The sequence below is a fragment of the Lissotriton vulgaris genome, chromosome 9 (assembly GCF_964263255.1).
Source record: "Lissotriton vulgaris chromosome 9, aLisVul1.2, whole genome shotgun sequence".
Taxonomy (NCBI): Eukaryota; Metazoa; Chordata; class Amphibia; order Caudata; family Salamandridae; genus Lissotriton; species Lissotriton vulgaris.
The window spans coordinates 390,890,259-390,910,234 of NC_141697.1; the positions used below are offsets into that span (position 1 = coordinate 390,890,259).

The window sequence follows — 19,976 nt, forward strand, 5'->3', positions numbered from 1 at the left end:
TGGAAGTGACAATGGATGGCCATTCACCACATGGCATTAAAGAAAGTCACAGTATATAAACTTTGACCTGGTAGCATCAGAGGAAGTAATGTCAGATATCATTGACCCTGGTGGCATTAATGAAAATAATATCACTGAAATCAAAAAACCTACACTAAGTCATAATGAAAAATAAAATAGTGTACTAAAGTAAATAAAAGTGCACTATTGACAAGACAGCTGTGATGATGTGCATGCGGTACAACCATGAAAAGCTAGTTGCATAGACCAAGGGAACAGCTGTCATAGGCCAGCAACAATCCATATCCTCCTAAAACTAGCTTCAGATGCTTAAGCACATGCTCAAAATCCCAGGCTTGCCAATCATATGCTAACCAAAGCCATGCTTTACCTAAGCACAGTCATACAATGCCTAGATATAGTCCCAAAGACCACACCAAAATACAGCCTCAAAGGTCCAGTAAGAATCTCCACCTGCAAGTGCAAAACCGGTAGATTCCCAGACATAACCAACTGGGCTGACTCATAAAAGTATATTTGTTAATAAAGGTTTTACACATGTATAAGCTTGCCTTATTTAAGCCAATTTTCACACAGAATTTTCCAACCAGGTGCTATTTAAGCCAAGTTGCACACATAATTTTCCAACCCGGTGCAATGCATAAATATACACACCAAAAAAGCACTTTTCCTAAACACAGTTTATAATTCTCTGTTCCTCTCTATTTAGATCTGACTGCGCGCATTGGATATCTGGAAGCCTGTACTGAGAAAGCCATTTTTATTAGGTTTTGTCTTGAGAAATCTCTTGTAACAAAAGCAAAATCTTAAAAAAGGGGCTTAGAGCCCACCCTTTACTTACCTTTACTTACCATTGATTGGTTCCCACGGCACTCTTGTTTCCTTTCTTCCAGTTAGTCAATGCCTACTCCTCCCCCCAGCCTCCAACTCAGCTGCAAGTCTTCATCCTTGCTCTGGAGCTTGGACCAAGACTTTTACCTGCAACCAGTGTCCTTCCACTAGCCACACACTTGGAACGGTACTTTATTTTTTAAGTTCTAGGTAACACTCCATAATAGCCAATTATTTTGCAATTGTTTTCGCATTTCTGTTCGTGACTTGCCCGTCCCTCCGACCACATCACTCCTGTCGCTGCATGCCCCTTCCCAGTTTACTGCTTGTCCGTCCCTCCTATTTAGGGTCATCAGTATATATGTTTTGGTTTGCAAGTACCAAAGTTATTCCCCTAAATGCGAGGTGGTTGCATCCGCTAACTGGTTACGCGTCTTTCCATGCAGAGTTTTGCCTTGCCTGCCCAGCATGGAGAAACAAACATGGCGGTGCTCTTGAGATCTGCCTGGCTTCTGCCACTGTCAAGTTGCTTTGCAGTACTTCAAAATATCTACCTTCATGAGCCCCCTTCTAATGTTGCAGCCAAGGTGCTTTCTCTTGCAGCTGGTCACACCCAGCATCACGGCTGGCGAGTCCTATACTTAGCGGCTGGGCATAATTCCCTGCACCCTTTCCTCTGCAATCATATGACCTCCCAACAGGTCATCCAAGGTCTTATTGTTGTGGTTTGACCCTGCTCACCTGATTAATTTATAACCCACATGCAATTTCATCCAGTGTGCCAGTATTCGATAGTGGCACTTAAAACTATATCCCGTCATGAAGCCACTTCCAGAACATCAGCCAAGGGACTTTCTCTTGCAGCGGTCACACCCAGCATCACAGCTGGCGAGTCCTATACTTTGCGGCTGTGCATGTTTCTCTGCAAACTTTTCTCTGCAATCATATGATGTCCCATCAGGTCTTGCAAAGATTGTATTGTTGTTGCTTGACCCTACTCACCTGGTTATTTTATAACCCAAACACACCTTGAGTGTGGCAGTATTCTATAGTGGCAGCATAGGCTATTTATTTGATAGACTGCAAGGGTTCACAGGTTTCAGCAATTGTTCACACCAGAGTCATCATTATGACTCCCTTGAAGATGACATTTCACTATCCCATGAAGAAGAGCCATTAGGTATCTTTTGGTTGTTCTTGCAGATCACATCAACGAAGGTTGCTTCTCTGCCTCAATACTGTCAACAGCCATCCATGACATTATCAGAAGGTTACGATCACATCCATGCCCCATTTTAGGTTGCATTGCCTCATCCTGAAACTACCAAAAACTTCATTGCTAACCTACTTCAGACTCATATCACTTGACTGCACCAAAAAACTGTATGTGTACAAGTTCTTTATATATAAGCTAGGATTCGGTTGCACTACCAAAGGTTGTGAGACCACCTGACATTGGCCACCATGACATCTGGAAAAGTCGAATCCTCAGCCTGAAACGAAGAGTTTTATGACCAGCATATCACTGCTAAGGTTAAATCACGAATCTGGCAGTGCCAATTGTTTTCTTCCCAGCTTGTTGCAATTAAAGGTTACAGGATGCATGTCCACCTTCAAACCCCAAAGGTTACTGGCCAGAAGACACTGCCACATGATAAGTAACCAGCCAAACTTCTTAAGTCCTACATATTCATCTCTGAGCCTTTAACCCCTTCACTGCGGCGGCTATTCCGCTGCAGTGCTAAGGGGGCGGGGCGGCCGCATGCTGGTGACGGAACCGCTCCGTTATCAGCCGCGGTTGGGCTGTGCTCATGACGGAGCGGTTCCGTCAAGGCCCCGCCCGCTCAATAGAACGCCCAGCCATGACGGAACCGCTCCGTCATCAGCACAGCGCCACGACAGCTGATGACAGAGCGGTTCAGTCATCAGCATACAAAGGGTTAAACATTAATGTTTTCATGAGATTTTTGTTATATTGTATTGTTGTTTTTTTAGGTTTTGCCTGCACGGCGATCCATCATAGCTTGTTTAAAAAGCGTGAACTTGAACAACTCCAAAGTCGCAGGTGTGGCCATTACGACACACCCTCTCTCTTTGTTTACATGTTTTCGGGAGGGTGGCCTCCAGGTGCAGTCAGTCAATGTTTTCTTCCAGGGTGCACAGCAGTTGAGCTGCTGTGCTACATGGCTTACACTAGGGAAAAAATTGTATGCTGAGATAAATGCTGGTCGTATCACAGTGCTGCCGTTTTTACTTTCAGCCATATTGCTCAACTACTGTGCAACATGTAAAAAAAATGACAACGTGACTAGATTTCGCACAGGCAAAATTATTTTTTTAATCACTAATTTGTGGATCCAAAACCTACCCTCTGAATGCCAGTCTGTCAGAGCTACTGGTTACCCACTCTTCATGACGCGCTGCCCACTACGAGCTCCAACAGTTCAAGAACTACTAAGATGTCTGGCTCCCATATCAATGCATGAGCCAGCCAAGGGCATAAACACGCTATGATCTTGGACACTGACGCATCGCGTTCCAGCATCGGGATTGAGCTCAGCTGTTCCGGTTCACCTATCTGTATTTCTGGGCTGTAGTTCTCTGTGTTGGCTTCCCTCGCTTTAGCGGCCTCTTCTACAGCGTTATCTTGATCGGGGGCACCTCCTCGCCTCATCCGGTTCCAGTCTTCGTTCTCTGGGTTAGCACGGTTGGTTCCTGCAACACAGAGATTAGCAAAGCTGCATTACTGTTATATTGACAACAGCGCTTGCTCGCTGTATTCTTTGAGCCTAATATATTTTTGAGTAGTATACTTAAATGATTAAGAGTCCCGCGTTATGGAGATCAGCTCTTTCTTTTGAAGTTATTCTCAGTTTCTTCCTGAAAGTAAGGAAACATTTGTTATTTTACACATCAAGGAGGAGGTTTCCAGAATAAATTTTTGACAAAGCAGCCTGAACACCAGTTACATATGGTAGGTGGGTTAGTACATTACTTTTACTGCCATTCTTTTGTATACTCTATTTTCACATGATACTCACCCTATTGTCTTTTCTTTAGATGCTTATGCCCTCTCTTTCACCCCAGTGGACATAATACTTGGAAGAAGGGAGTTATTCAGGTACTTATATATGCAAATAAACAGATAACATATAACACAGAGACTATACTTATAGAGAGCACACATACTTACCTGTTCCTCAATTATTCTTTATAACAGACTTTCGCTGTTGACTGACCAATCCTGATTCTGACTGGGGTGCGACATGGGACCTTCTCTATTTCTTGCTTTCTTTTCCCTTCTTCCCCAAGTTGCTATTGATACTTTGACATTGTTGGGTGAGATATGCACACTGGGGAAGTAGTGGACCTTTCTTCGTTTCGTGAAGTTCCCGCAGAACTGTAAGTAAAGAACATTACTTGCTGAACTTGACACAATCATTGAATTAGTAACACCAGAAGAATCCGACATAGGTCCAGATTTTTGTGATAACCACTGACACTATAAAACAGTTTCATTTAGACTAATTACATGTGAATTTATTATATGTGGATAAGATCGAAAATCCTCAATAAATCTATTCTTCCCGGATTCGCTTTTGATACCCATGATATAAACTAATCATGTTAGCCGTAGGAGTGCTGTACTCCTCAAAGTGAACTGCCTCTTGGAACTATCAACAGGTGATACGCACCAGGATACATTTTTTTTATGTTAAACCTGTGTGCACCTGGTCACTTCTTGCTTGTGTGCACCATGTGTGCCTGTAGACTCCTCTCACTAGAGTGCACATAGAACTGCTGCATGTTTCTTCTCTAAGTCGTGTCTCACCTGTGTGCATTAACCGCTTCCATCTTGTGTGGATGCCTTTTAGACTTACTCTCACTTATATCCACTAAGCTACATCTTGCCTGTGTGCACCTAGTTCCTTCTATCCTTGTACACCTTGGCCCTTTTAACTGTACACAAACATTCATTTTACCTGTATCTACAAAGCACAATTCACTAAGAAATCCATAACCGTTATGCGCCTAAATCGCTTTCACCTGTAGGCGCCTACTACTCACGCCTGTTTGCATAGGACCACCTCATCTACTCAGACTTAAAGTAAACAATTTGAGATTTCCAAGACCACCTTGAGTCCATATAACTGCTCTCACATCTATTCACACATAGTTTATTTTCACCTCTGTACACGTAATCTCCTTTAATATACATACTTTTAGCCCTTTTTACCTGTGTGCATGACATGTAGCCCCTTCAACTTGTGTATACCAGTGTCTCTCTAACCCATTTGCATCTAGCTCCTTGACCTGTTTGCATATAACCTCTCATCTGTTTACATCCCAGGACCCTATATCTGTGTACCCAGCCCCACATACCTATTGCCCATTAATTTATGGACACAAAGACTCCTCTAACCTGTTTACATCAATGCCTTTGCCACCTTTGTTCACTGATTGCTGTCTCGCATTTATATGCCTAACACCCTCCTGTTTAAACCTAGATTCATTTGAACTTTGGGCACTCTTCTGTCGCTCACATCTTCACACTCTCAGACATGTTTTATGTACAAATGTTTGCAGACATATGTTTATGACATGGTCGCAGGCATACACATATTCATAATGTGCACAATCTTCCACACAGTCCTAGCACACACCTGAATCGCTAGGCCCTTATTACGAGTTTGGTGGTCCATGGGCGGCTGTACCTGCGGTGGCAGTGCAAGCGTGGAGAGCTTGCCAGTCCGACCACCGTATTATCAGTTGCTCAGATTGCATTTACAAAGACTGCAGCTGAACCACCGAGATTGTCAGCAGAACGCCAGGTTTTTGGTCGGGGAAAGGCAGCCGCCATAGGTCGGTATAGGGGAACTGCACCGCCATCCTTATTAAGAGTTGCCTTTTCCACAAGCTAACACCAACGGTCTGATTGCCTGCATCAAGGTGGCAGACACAAAGGATTTAGGGTGCGTTGACAGTATTTCTTATGTGGCTTTATCAACTTCCAATATTTTCTATGGGAGGGTTTTGCAGTATCGGTAGATGACCATGTGTGGTGTTGGACTTATTACTTAGCACCTTTTCAGTGGGAGGAGACATGCAAATGTAAACTTCTGAGTAACTTTGCGCTCAAGTAGTAAAGTTATTCAAAGCGTAGGAGTAAATCTCATATGTAAATTATTCACATGTGTAAGTTACTTTTGTAAATAACCCCAATCTTCTCTATCAATTAACACACGTAGACATAACTACTATTGTTTCTTAAATCTCATTTCTCCCTCTCCCTATGATTCATCAATAACTTTCTCATTGTGGTATATACTAAGGGAACAATTAAATCCTCACAGAATTTGCTGTAACTACATTGTTATGCTGTTCTTTGTTTTGTGGCAACATATCCCATTTAGACAACACACCCACAATGATTTCATATAAAAAAGTGAAGCAAATAGTGTTCCCCTGGTATATTATGTAAGGACCCTGATATAGGTGACATCTTAAATAGACATTTGTATGTATTGTGTTGTTATTTTAATCAGGCCGTTGTTTGTAACTTCAGTGATGTAAATTATTGAGACCTTATCAAGGTTAAGGTCTTGTGACGTTACTTCCTGGGAAGATTCAAGGTCAAAGTGCTTCTGACGTCACCTCCTGGTGTGCATTTTGGTGAATCAACAACAATGTGGAGACCTACATATTCTGATGCAGACTTAAAACATTATAAACATTAATTAAAGGTATCCAAGCAGTTTCTTGTGACTGCCAAATACTTCTTTCTTAGTAACCAAATCATGGAAGTAAAAATCTCCTTTTGGCAGCTATTTAATGTAATAAAAAATGTCCTTGCTCCTCCTTGTCTTGCTTGTATTATGTCTGTTATTCAGGAATTTCGCAATGTTTTAGCAAATGCTAACTGTTTATAGGGAAAATAAGAATAACTCAGAGTCTACAAGAAAAAATCTTTACTTAGTACAGCAGAAAAGACTTTACACAAGAACAGCCCGGATTTAAACCAATCACAAGAGAGGAGGTGTGCTTGCTTCACTTCTCCATAAAAAAGGGTTGCCTTGATGACTCTTATTCAATTTAATTCAAATACTTTATTGCATCCATTAGACCATAAAAGTGCAAGTGCATAAAAAATGATAATACATAGAAGCATCACCAGGGCCCAGACTCAAAGACCAGGGTCATAAAATACTATTGCAAGCTATTATCCCACACTCCAATAAATAAGCAGGGTATATAACAACACATACATGGAGCCATAATGATAAAATATACAGTTAATACAGAAAGATGGAGCTGGTGCATCTCAGATTAATAAAATACTAAAAAGGACTTTTTAAAATCAGGTATAAAAGTACATTAAGAAAGCTAAATGGAGGGGGCTTGGTTAAAAATAGAGAAAAAGAGTCTTGTTAGCTAAATCCTGTACAATAATTTTCAGGAGCGACTTGGGCACACACCACATGGAGAGTAGGAAGCGTGACACCGCAAATACATTTGGAGAAAGAGTGTTGTATTTCAACACCCTAAAAGCCTCTGCACAACGTTTTTTGGATTAGCCAGCAGCATCTAGACTTTCTGTAGCCAGGCCAGAAAAAGAATACATGCAGCTCTGACTCCTCTGCTTTATTACAAGCCAGACAAACTAGGGAAAGTGTACATGCCCAATAGTTAGAAAAGGCGCACTGCGGCAGGACGCCATGTCTGAACTGAATATGCAGTTTCCTCGCTAGCGCAGGTTTTATCTCTTCTAGGGCAGACTCTAGGATGTAATGGTCTTTTATACTCAAAAAGGCCACTGTCAGTAGACCTGTTGCTGGGCTCCGCTGTAAATGGGCAAGTTTGCCCTCCCTTAAGCTCCAAACCAGTTATTTTCTATAACTTGTAATACAAGCTTTCTCAGTGTTATGCGATAAACTCGCTCTACCCATCTCCACAAGTGAGTTTGTGACATACGCTAACCACTGTAATTTCCATGCACCCTGCAGGCCCAGGATCTCCTTCAACTCATCCCTATACACGGCCAGTTCCAGGGTTACCCATATGCTGCGCCAATACATCAGGGGTCTAAGGGCAGTTTCTTCGGCAGTTGGCCTAACCCCCAAATCCATTAGAAGCGGTGTAAGGGGAGACCTGGGGGGAAAGCCAAATAGCAGCCTGATAAAAGTGTTCTCAGACATGGTAACCATACTCCCAGATTTCAAACCCATACATTTTCGGCACCCCTTGTTTGCACTTTTTACATTTCTAGAAGTGGACCAAAAGGGTTAACGGAAGGAGTTCCTGTATAGCTCCTGCAACCCTCCTGTGCTCTGTGCTAATTTTAGACTTGTTTTATCAATTTGGGCCCCCCAGTCCATTTGTTCTGTTAAAATGACCCCAAGGTACTCAAATACAGAGACCCTCTCCAATGGGATACCATGAAAGCTGGAATTAGGGTGAGTTGAGCTTGTTGGATTAAAGATCATATATTTGGTCTTTTGGCAGTTAATCTCAAGACCCCTGATATCACAGAAAGCCTTGAAGTTGTTAATGTCCCTCTGTATAACATTTGGCGACTTTGAAAGCAGGAGAGTGTCGTCGGCAAACATCATGGCGGGCACTTTGTGGTTCGCTATCTTGGATGCATCATTAACCTTCCCTGCGTTCAGTGTATCCACCAGTGCATTTATAAATAGACAAAAGAGGGTGGGTGCTAGCACACATCCCTGCCTTACCCTTCTATCTATAGCTATGGGAGAGGTAAGTTCACCATGTTTGCCGAACCTTATTGGGGCATAATTGCCTTCGTGCAAATGCCTAAGCATGGCACAAAGATAGGACAAGACCCCCAGATCACTTAAGACAGTCCACAGTTTATCTCTTGGTACGAGATCGAATGCAGATTTGAAAATCCATGAAGATCAAATCGAGGCTGCCACCCTCTATGGTCACTGTTGCACAGTACAAGAGTTGAATCCTGAATATTTGGTCTATAGTGGACGTGTTTTTCCTAAAGTCAGCTTGAATTGGGCTCATTATTTTAAGTCCGTCCATCCAGGTCTGGCGACAATCCAGCAGTACAAGGGCAAATATTTTCTGACTAATGTCAATTAAATGTATGGGTTTGTAGTTGGAGAGGAGAAGTGATGAGCCCTTCTTGTGATCCAGCAGGATTTCCGTGCCAGCCACGTTGCTGAAATTGCGATTCCCTGTAGTATGGCATTAAACAAGGTCCACAAATAGGGGCCCCAAATAGATGGCTCGGTACGAAAGAGGTCACCTGGGATCTTGTCAAGTCCTGGAGCTTTGGAAGGTGCAATTTTACTTATGGCACTAGTTACTTCTGTAGGTGTTATCTGAGGGGCCTCAGAGCAGATATCTTGCGGTGGTGGAGAAAGATCTTTATCTTTACTAGTGCCCTCATCCTCCAGCCGAAGATACAGAGCCTCAAAAAGTTGTTTCCCAATATCAGCTGTGATGTTTGGTTCGATGGCCTGCTTCCCTTCACTACTACCTGTATTACCTATACACCAGAAAGCATTCATATCAGTGGTGGATAGTGCCTGTTTCAAGGTATTCCCCTTGTCCAACTCCCATAGTTGTTTTGCTTCACTGATGCTAGCTCTATATAGCGCTCTCTTTTCTCTGATTAGAGGTCTGTCTCTGCCTCTATCAATACCAACTTGGCCATCCGACAACTATCCTTAAACCAGGGATGTTTGGCCTTTTTACATCTCCTTAGGTCTAATGGGGGAGAAAAAATATCACCCAGAGGGAAACCAACACCTCATGGGTCACTGCAACTCTTGTAAAGGAGATGAATGTACCATCACTAGAAATAGACTGTTCCACTGCAGATCCTCAGCATAAAGAAGACTTGCACATGACAGCCACAATTTTCATAATTATGCTTCCAAAATATGGAGTTACCTGTCCCTCTTTTTAGTATTAAATCTTTTTATTGAGCAATAAACAAGCGCAGTGCACCTCTCAAAGTCATCTACGCCGACCCAAATAGGAGGCGGCCTAAGACAGAGTCACTGCGTACTCATGACTAACTGACTCAACGGCCAGCACAATTAACACAGCAAGCCGCCTACAACCCATTCGGGCCGGCCGCGTCAAAAGAGGTGCCATGGAGGTGCAAGCAGAGCCAATAAAAATGCGAGAACGAACAGGAAGCCACAACAAAGGATAAAACAGCCCCAGCGGTAACAACCCGGTCAAGCGCAAGGCGATACTGTCCTTCCTGGAACACTCGAAAGCTGACATTTGCCTCCTGCAAGAGACACACCTAATATATAAGGACCATCATAGACTTAAGTCACGCTCCTTCCCTTGGCAGTTTTTCTCATCCACTCACAAAAAGGTAGCGGGGGTAGCGATACTGGTAGCCAAATCCTTTGAGGGGAGGGTCTTGCAGAAAGAGGCTGAGATCAAGGGGCGGCTCCTCGTCCACAGCTTTCAGGTAGCGGGCCAGACATTACTAGTGGGCACTGTTTACGCACCGAACAAGGGACAGGAGACATTTTTACACACAGCCTGTCCCTCTTTTTAAAGCAAATGCCTAGTTGCATGCTCTTTAGGAGAAGGGCATTAAAAATGTTATTTTTCATGAACCGTTTGCGTAATTTTAGCCTCTCTTTGACTTTTGCTTGTTATTGGGCATTTCAGTAGGTTACGCACAAAGAAACCACATAGTGCTGCACGTTGCACCCAATAAATACAAAAAAGCAGTCAATCAATCAAGTTGTGTACTAATCCTTCATCTATTTACTTTGTCTGCTACTAAATCCATCTGTAAATCTCCTGAATAAGGTAATTTACATGCATGAATTGACACTTCCCCCTCTTGACGTGGTAATTCAGTCAACTCACTTTTCAAGAGGTAAGGGGTAGTTGTCAATACTTTACATTGTTGGAATTTTAGGAAACATACCTAAGCTACCTAATATGTATAAAAGAACGCTAAAATTGGATGAACCAACAACAATAGATAATTTAATACAGCCAACATCACCAGTAATTAAATAATAAAATAATTAGATACAAATAATAATGGGCTCCATGTGAAGTTAAAACATGCAGGATTTCCACTGTTATTTGGAATGACATATATACGTTATAATAATGCTTTGCTTATTTTGAAGCAATTAATGTGAGAATGTATCTTGATATAATAAAAGAAATGAAATGATCTTTATTAATGATGATTGTATCCGCCTTTTTAACATATTTCTTAAATTCAATATGATTGTACTTTTATGGCTACCTTTTTTAATAGTCGAATAAAGATTTAAACTGAACTGAACTGGCATATATGTAATGTGATAGTATAGATTTTTTAAAACCTTTTTCATTATTGTTTTCTCTTTCCATCCTTAACATTGATTCATCCATACTTTAAGCATCTAGGATGTCATTTGCAAATCTTTTCTTCCTTTCACTCTACACCTCGAAATTCCTCCTGACAGTGTACTGCTATTTTAGGTACTCTGATGATTCTCTACTTTTATAGCCCTAGATATTTTGAGTTTGTATGGTAAAGTGAAGTTTTGATTTTTACTGCTATTCTGTCCTGTAATACATTAATTCACGTGCAACATTGAGAAATACTGTGGTTCTCTTATCCACCTTCTAAAGTGAAGATGGAAGTTTACTCAGGACTCTATTCCTATAGACAAGTGTGCTGTCCAGTCAGGCTGTGCTAACTCAAGCCATGCTTTCTATTTTAGAGCAAACAGTTTCCAAATTGATTTTGTAAAATGAAAAGTTGTGGCAATCCTCCCATTTTGAATGATTTTGCCTAAAAGTGACAGCATAATCTATTTCTTTCATGCATCATTCATACCATACAATTCATATTTTGAACAGAAATGGATGCTGCATTCACAAAACATAACGCTCCCTTAACAGTTCATGTTAACAAGGGGAAATGTTCTGATTTTCTCTCAATAAAGAAACACAGTTATCTTCTGAAGTAGTCAGTTAAATTGTTCATTTAACCAACTGTCATTACAAATACCAACATAATACATAAAAAACAAACTTTAAATACTTAATATCATACACTTGGTAAAATATTTTGCCATTTTTATGAGACAATTGCAAAATCTAAATTTTCTGAGTCAGTTATAAATTCCAACATATCACGATAGGTTTTAACATCAAATGTGTAAAACAATGGACTAGGAAATGTAGAAGAAGAAATCCATTCCTAATGTTTTGTCAAACATTTACATTTTTCTTTAAATTCATAAATGCCCTCTTTTTGAGTATACAGTTTTTCCAGGAATTTAACCTGTTCTAAATGATGTATATGCTTATCAGTTATCTGGAATACATTGTTTACGTTTGTCCACTACTATTAAAAGATTTGACCAACTCAATGTGTTTTTTTCTCAATGTATATTCATCCACCAAGAAGTTGGCAAGCTTCAGAGATATCCCTAATTTCATTATTATCTACTTGGATTAAAGTAGATAATAAAGGAAAGGAAGCATCCTAGGAATTTTATTTTTATGATGTCCTTAGCAATGGCTTTTAGGCATATAATGAATAGAAGAGACAGAACCTTTGTAGACCATTCATTGCTTGGAGTGCATTCTTAATAGTAACTGCCTAGTGAAACTTCCATGTTCATATATTTTTAAATATCACACCTAAATATTTATATTCACACACCACGGCCAGCTGTTAAGCTCGCAAGAACCACAAAACACAAGTCTTTGTTTACCCTTTACCATGACCCTGTTTTGGGTATATTAAACTACAAGAAATGTTCATTACAGGGGACCTACATCTTATTTACCATTCCTTGAAAACCTATAGCTATTCCATCCACAATCACCACATCATTGGTGTATAACAGAATATTCATTAATTCCCCATAACCTGGAGAATAAAAGCACTTTTATCTTCAAACTCCATTGTAATCAGCAAGGACTAGTGTAGACAGCAGAGACACAATGATGCAGCCTTGCTTTAGGCTACTCTGTGTCAGGATTTACTTAAACCAAGAACTGCCCAAATTGAGAAGAGCTTAGTTAACATAAATATACTACTTTAAATAGTTGAATGAGTAGATGTGGAATGCTTACTTTTTGCATTTTACCCACAACGAAGGACTGTTCAACCTGTTGAAGATAGTATGGAATCCAACAAAAGAGGCATGCACAGTTGTTTTCTATAAAAATAACCTCAACCTCCACAGAGAACAAAAACTGGTGGCCAGTGCTAACACAGCTTAAAATGAGGATTACTTGTATGGGATAATTCTTAACTATACACCCCAAAGCACGTTTAAGCAATAACTTAGCAAATACTTTTGATAATAAATCCAATAGGACTATTACCCTCCAAGACCCTGGTTCCAAATCTCACTTTCGGCATAGTTGATTGATTTGTCCAAGACGTTTGGTATCTCCTAACAAAGAAACTATATGTTGAAACACTGCCACATACAGCTCTTCCCAGAACTGTACAAACATTTGTACTAGTGTATTTGAAACTTTTGGTGGACAGGTAGTAAAATATTTCACATTAGCCAAGGTCTGGTCCTTACTCATATGGCATGCTGAACACGAAAACAGGCATTAATTTAGCCTGAATAATATTACACTGCACAATCTCAGTGCTAATGTACAAAAACATGATTTTCTAGTATCAGATTCAGACCTAAATGTGTCTCCGTAACCTGAAATCTCTGTTATGTTATAATAATTTCATAAAGCACATGAACAAACAATTTATCACTTAGCAGCAAAGGGTGATAGAGCTAAAGGCTGATGGAATATGACTGGACAAAGGTGTTTGTAGTAGTCATGGCCAGGCAAATGTAGTTTCCGCCAGGCCTTTATTAAACTGAACAGTCCTCCATCAAGCTTTACTTGATTGCACTTTTTGTTTTCTCTGCCCAACTGGCTTCCAATGCCCCTGCATTCCAGATGGAACCTCTAACACATACCAGTGTATTACGTATATAACACGCTATGACCTCAACACAGATCAACAAGTATGATCAATATATAAAGCAATTGTAGTGATATATTTGCAATTTACTTCACTCTTACTCAACTGATTGACTTTAAGTTACTTTCTGAAATTAAGGTGTTTCTTAAGGTCAGTGCAAAGCAATCCAAAGGTTAGGGGAGAGAGCCAAAACAGATCCCCCACCAAGTCATATAGCCTTTATGGTATTTTGAAAATGAGAGTAAGAGATGTTCTGAAAAACAAAGAGACCTTTTAGGGAAGTACCTTGTAAAGCGAGAGGAGATAAATCCTGGCAAAGGCCAATAAATATAGTGAACCACAATGCATAGGTTTTTGAAGTATGTTTTCTGTTGAATGGGTAACAAATGAAGAGATTTCCAAATGGGATGCATATGAAAAAAGCTTAAACAACCAGCCGAGATGCTAGTTTCTGAATTACTGGAAAGCCGTGCCGGGGATAAGCTACCACGGGCATAATCCTCACTCGTTCTCCTGTCCGACGCTTTTTGGACATGCGCCCTTCCTCATGGACAGCATCTGAAGAATCAAGGCAAGCACTAGTTACCAGCGTATCCCCTAATTTATTTTCATTGGACAAATAAAACTCAGTTGAGTAATTTGCATTCTTTTGCAGTCTGGGACTGGTTTATACATCAATCAAAATAGTCCGTTGTTGATAAACAAACTATGCCGAGCCCAATTCGGCACCACGAGACCCAAGTGGGTCTGCAGCAATGCATCTTGCAATGCGCAGCAGAGCTGGAGGGGTCTTCTGTATCGTCAGGGTGCTCCTTTGAACTTTGTTTGTCCCACGAGGATAATTATCACACTTTGGAGGCCAGCGTCCACTTGGATTTGGTAATCAGGACTTCTAGTCCCATCATTCAACAGAGTCACTTACCTGATTTTACATTGGGATTGATTATGCAAAATAAAGAAGGGACTTCCATAAATGACTGTTGGTGCCTTTCAGTTGTGTTTTATGCTGCCCAGAGGAAGGGAGGTGTCCCGAAACGCATAGGCGGCGTTTGTGTGGATAGAATACCTGAGAGAGTAGCACTGTCACTGGCCTGACCTCCGGCGAGTGCGTTACACCAGAGCAGCAACCTCTTTCTTTTGAACATATATATATATATATATATATATATAAATATATATATATATATATATATAGCTTGATAGTTGTAGTTAGGACCACATTTTCATGCGACGTTAACAGGAATGTAAGTCCCTGCCGTCCAGGAACATAGGTTTGCTCCTGCCTTACAAAAGGAGATAAAAAAACGACCACAAGGCAGAAGCAAATCAATGGAGTCAGCTCCTGCAGGCACCTAAGATATGTGCTGGCATGGTTGCCAAAGGGCTGCAGAGGGCCTTGAACCTAGGCCCGCTCATTTCAAATTCCCCGCTCCCACCAGGGAACACCCCACGAAGCCCTGCAAAGGCTTTCTGTTTAAATTTTTTGATCCTGGTGGTGCCCCTAAGAAGGTGCAGAGGCCCCACCAACCATTTTTTTTAATGTTGTGGGGGCTGCAGGGAGTGCAGCAACCGCCCCCAAGAACATTTTAAAAAACTGACAGTTAGTCGCCTGGGTCATTGAATACATGACCCCAGGAAAGCTTACCATCTTTTTTAAAGCACTTCTAGGTGGAGCTGTATGCTCTTCATCTGGAGTGTGGGGACCCCTTGTGGTTGGGTCTATGGTTACAGTTTGTAGCTTGAAGAGTGTGAAAAAAAGGACTTAACACATGTTTGTGGTTAATGTTATTAAAAATGCTTTATTAAATTATTTTTTTTACAGTAACTACTAATAATCGTAGCCACTCATGCTCTCACAGTGCACTGCTTGAACCCTCACACATTGCATCACTCATGACATGTTCAATGACTGCATATAACACATGCTAATTACATATGAAATTACATAATTGATAGCAACACTGGGGAATGGTGAGAGCGCACGTTATAATTTCTTTACAGCATAAGTTAAAATGACTTGAGCTGACAATAACTGGTGGACTTCAGTTTGTTTTACCTAACATTTTCACCTAAGAATAACTTATCCCGCAAATCTTTGTTTTTTCAATGAATATGTATACTACGTCAACTTGAATCTAGGTACATTATACTCTTCAATACTTTTTGGGCTTAACTCTGGTGAAGATCTTTCTGTGCACTTAGGAGTCTAAAACAGAATGATTGGCCCACCAGTTTTTTAGATGGTTTTAACATGCATGTGGAAGGAAAGGTCACAAAGCAAATACTGAGTTGTGAAGATCAGTAAGAAATTAAATATTGTCAGTTGGCACAAAGTGTATGTAATGAATCATGTGGTGCACTAGTTTAAAGCACGCACTATTTCAGACAAGTAACACCGTGAGGGAACTGTGGTAACATAAGATTGGTGGCAGCAAACAAACTAAATTAATCAAGTGGTAACACAGTTGAACTGTTAAATGATTAAAAGGCTAACCGATAGCGAAAGATGAATTGGTAATGGAGTTTAGCACTAGCGTATACAGAGTGGACATTCGTATTCTCTATTTAATGCTGGTGAGTTAACAGTTATGACATTTAAAAAGAATAATATATGCATAATTTACTTGCATTTTATTTTGTACCATGATTCTAACATATACTTGAATTTAATCGAATGAATTTGTACAGTGTATCGATTTTTCACAAAACAAATTATTTTTTTGAAGCTTTGATTAATATTATTGAATGTAATTTTGTGCCATAAAAAATGAACTATTCTTTTTTTTTTTAAGTTTGAAAGCTTTATTAGAGTAAAATCAGATATTACAATAAGGTGACATCAGTAAAATATAAGAAAAAGTTAAATATTGGAATAAAATAAACATAGGTAACCAATATCACAGTGAAAAAACCAAGCATTTTGAAGTATTTTACGGGGGGGAGGAGGGGGAGGTAAATAAAAACATGGTAATAGGAAAGGAATGAATAAAAACTAGAGAATTCAATAAATGTCAGTCAAAAGAGTACAGTAAAATACACAATATTTAGCGACTATTTGAAATAAGAACCTTTAGCGAGAAGGAAACAAGTATAAAACTAAAAAGAAAAATCACAACAGTGAAATTGAAATATCATAAACTACAGGCAAGAGTACATGTGTTCAAGGGGGTTTGAAATTATCCGAGGAAACTGGAGAATATGTCTTTTTGGCAGATTGATCTAAATATAAAGTGAGAGGTAACCAGTAAAGTTCAACATTTCGGGAGGGTTTGCAGGAAGAAGCAAAGGCAACATCAAGTCTATGTGATTGACATACTAGATTCCACCAACAATTTAGAGACAAATTGTTCAAGGATTTCCAGTTAGAGACAATGTGTTGTAATGCAAGGGCTAACATAAGGTCAAAAAGGCCGTGAGAGTGTGGAGGGAGATCCAGATCATCTGAAAGGCTACCCAGAAACACAATGGAAGTGGAAAAATGAGTAGAAATGGTGAAAATACGGGAAAGGCGAGAGAATATCTGAGTCCAAAAAATGCGAACTGATGGACAGAGGAAGAAAAGATGTAAAAGATCTGCATTGGGAGCATTACAGGTCCAGCAAGTAGGAATAGAATTGGAGTGAAAGCGAGATATAGAAAGAGGAGAAAGGTAGAGTCTGTGATAGAAGAAAAATAGGGATTGAGTAAGAGAGGCAGTGCGGGAAATCTTCAAAGATCTGGCCCATATTTTGTCCCAAAGAGAAGTTGACCATAAAGAACCCAAATCCTCCTCCCAAGACAATTCTAATTTCGATTTAAGACGGTCTGGGTCAGGGGCTGAGAAATAGCGATAAATAAGGGAAGCTTTAGGAACAGTAGAGAGGACGGTAAGTAGAGCGGGAGGTGAGGCTGGTAGGCTCTCAGACGGAAGAGAATAATAACGATCTAAAATGGTTTCCATAAGGATGAGGAATTTCTTTGCAAAAGAAGAAGGGCAGCAGAATTGAGATTGGAGTTGAGGAAACAAACAGGGGGATGAGCCATCAAACAGATGACGTACCCAGATGATACCTTTCGCTCTCCATGAGGGCCATGCGATAGGTCTGTTATTTATTAATATGAGTGAGTTATACCATATAGGTAATAGTAGGAAGGATTCCTGAGTGACCGGAGTAGAGGAGACTAAAGGCCGTAGAAGAGAAGAGGTATGTTTGAATAAAAGGGGGTTAAGACATGGGGCTTTAGAAGTGAAGCGGATAACCTCTTGTAAAGAGTAAGGAAGTAATAACTCCTGTTCGACAGAAAGCCAAAGGGGAGAAAAGGGTGAGGTTTCCTGAGAAAGCCAGCGGGAAGCTTGTCGAAGTGAGAAAGACTTGTGATAAAGGCGAAAGTCTGGAAAGTTGGTTCCACCATTGAGTTTAGATTTGCGGAGGCGTAAGAGAGAAATACGAGCCTTTTTCTGTTTCCAGAGAAATTTGGACAAAACCGAATCAATGCGGCGGAAATATGAAATAGGGATACGAATTGGAAGCATGGATAATAAATAGATCAAAATTGGGGCAATCATCATCCTAATGGAGTCAAGACGACCCCACCAGGAGAGAAACAGAGGATTCCAAGAAGCGAGTAGTGATTCTATTCTAGAGATGACTGCATTCATGTTAAGTTGAATAGAAGAGGAAATAGAGTTAGAAAAAAGAACCCCAAGATATTTAATTTTCTTAGAATTCCAAGCAAAGCCGGTAGCCGTAAAGAAGTGGGGAAGGCAAAATTTGGTTAACGGAAGAATTTCTGTTTTGTCAGAATTTATTTTATAACCTGAGACCAAAGAGAATTTCTGAAATTCACTTAATAAAGAGGGAATAGAGGTGGCCGGATCTGAAATAAATAAAAGGATATCGTCAGCATATGCAGATAATTTAAGATGATGAGCACCATAAGGGAATCCGGAAATGGAGGGATTGTTACGTATAGAGGTGAGGAAGGGTTCAAGCGCCAGAATAAATAAAAGAGGTGACAAAGGACAACCTTGACGGACTCCACGTTGAAGCGTGAATGGGGAAGTGAGTTGACCATTAACGAGAACAGAGGCTTTGGGCGAAGAGTATAGCAAAGAAATATAAGATATAAATTTAGGGTGGAAGCCATGCCATTTTAAGGAAGCCATGAGAAAGGACCAGTCAACCCGATCAAAGGCTTTCTCAGCATCGACTGAGATGGCGGCAATGGGAATTGATAGTGAGGGGGCTTTACTTAACACATTAAGGAAGAGTCTGGAATTATCTGAGGTAAGGCGGCCTTTAACAAATCCACATTGTTCTTTCCCTATGAGATGTGGTAAGAGCGGGTCAAGGCGGAGAGCTAATAATTTTGCAAAAATCTTATAGTCCACATTAACTAAAGATATAGGTCGATAATTTTTACAAAACTTAGGGTCCCTACCGTCTTTAGGGATAAGGCATATGGTAGCGTCCTGAAATGAGCCTTGGGCCGACCCAGTAGAGCAAAAAGATTGAAAAAGAAATAGAAGTTTAGGTAAAAGGAGATCCGAAAAATGTAGGTAAAATTCAACTGGAAAGCCGTCAGGTCCTGGAGTCTTGCCTTTAGTGAGGGAGGATAAAGCAGTGGACAGCTCCGAAATAGTGAGATCAGTATCAATGGCCAAAAAATTAAGGTGGGAGGTATCTGGTTGAGGTAGGTTATCAAAATAAGATTGAAGGAGGTCTGGGGTGGGAGGGTTCTCAGGTGTATATAAAGATTCATAAAAAGAATGAAATTGTTCCAGGATTTCTGCATTTGTATGTAAAAGCACATTAGAGGGGGAGTAGATAGAATCTATGTTAGTTCGTTCCTTACGTGATTTAAGATAATTAGCTAATAGTTTGCCAGATTTATTTCGGCCTCCATAGTATCGTGCGCTGCTCCTGAGGAGAAAAGACGAGGCTGAATCTGTAGTAAGCTTGTTAAAAGCGATCTTAGCTTTAAGAAGTTCAGGAGACATATGTTTATTAGAGGAAGTATAGAATTGATGTTCCAGTGATTTAATGTGTGCAAGGGTAACTTTACGTTTTTGAAGGAATTTTTTCTTCTTCTTAGAGACAAAATCAATAATAAAACCCCGGGCTGTGGCCTTGAAGGAATCCCAAAGGATATGAGGAGGGGTATCAGGTGTAGA

The 19,976-nt window shown here is 40.3% G+C and overlaps 1 protein-coding gene across 1 annotated transcript in view; it reads left to right on the plus strand.

Moving 5' to 3' along the window:
* The window catches only part of LOC147690170 (cholesterol 24-hydroxylase-like), a 440,216-nt gene that overhangs the window by 372,671 nt on the left and 47,569 nt on the right, over positions 1–19,976 (plus strand). The window lies entirely within an intron of this gene.